This window comes from Cicer arietinum, chromosome 6, assembly GCF_000331145.2.
Source record: "Cicer arietinum cultivar CDC Frontier isolate Library 1 chromosome 6, Cicar.CDCFrontier_v2.0, whole genome shotgun sequence".
NCBI lineage: Eukaryota > Viridiplantae > Streptophyta > Magnoliopsida > Fabales > Fabaceae > Cicer > Cicer arietinum.
This window is the reverse complement of record NC_021165.2, coordinates 25,998,768-25,998,996: the sequence shown is the minus strand read 5'-3', so window position 1 is coordinate 25,998,996 and position 229 is coordinate 25,998,768.

The window sequence follows — 229 nt, the reverse complement described above, 5'->3', positions numbered from 1 at the left end:
CTGTTATTTTTTTAACATAATAATAAAGGTGATTATTTACAATTTAAGCAAAGAAATCAACTTACCGTAAACACACAAAGTAGAATAGTTTTATTTTTTATGACCAAGAAGATACATTGTGTAGGAAACATTTCTACACTACTTTTATTTTTGGACAAAGTACAACACAATAATTATAAAGCAAATGACCTGAAATAACATATACCTAGACTTTTATCAAGTCCAATGT